Below are 731 nucleotides of genomic sequence, written 5' to 3' on the forward strand. Positions count from 1 at the left end.
TGCCAAAAAAAAAAAAAAAAGGGATTACACTAGTGAATAATAGTCGGTGTTCAATGTCTTTTCTAGAAGTTAATGACTGACTAGAAGAAATCCATAGACCTCATTTAGATATTCACTTTCCTACAAACATCCTGGCACAACATCAACCCCTGTAATAACAGCTTTAAAAAAATAAAAAACAAGTAGGAAGACACTTCTGCTCTTTACACCACAATACGACTTTACACTCCGTACGAGCTACACTCTTCCTCCCCTTAAATTCCCAAGCACATTTTGAGCCAGGGCGAAGGCGCAGCGCTCTTTCCCGGCACCGCATCCCTCCTACTTGCCTGAAACAAGCGTGAGCCAGACCTTGCCGTCAGCCCTCAACACCAAGGCCTTCTGCTGCTCCACGAACGCTGCCAAGAGCAAACAAACTCGTGAGCCCCGCCAGGAAGCCCGCAGCTCCGCCGGGCCCGGGCGCGGGGCCTTCCGAACGGCGGCCACAAACTTCCCGCGGGCCGGGGGCGGCCGCGGGCCGGGGGCACCGGGGCAACCGGTGGCAGCGGGACGAGGGCACCGGGGCACGCGGCGACGGCCAAAAGCGCCGCTCGCGCGGGGACCCCGCCGCGGTGCCGGGCACGGGGCAGCGGGGAGACGCTCCGGGGGAAGGGGCTGTGGAGAGGGGGACGTTCCCACCGACGGGCGCCCCGCGGCGGCCGCCTCCTCGGCGGGGAAGCGGCGGGAAGGGC

Source organism: Nothoprocta perdicaria, unplaced genomic scaffold, assembly GCF_003342845.1.
Source record: "Nothoprocta perdicaria isolate Ctin4 unplaced genomic scaffold, notPer1 scaffold_87, whole genome shotgun sequence".
NCBI classification, from domain to species: domain Eukaryota; kingdom Metazoa; phylum Chordata; class Aves; order Tinamiformes; family Tinamidae; genus Nothoprocta; species Nothoprocta perdicaria.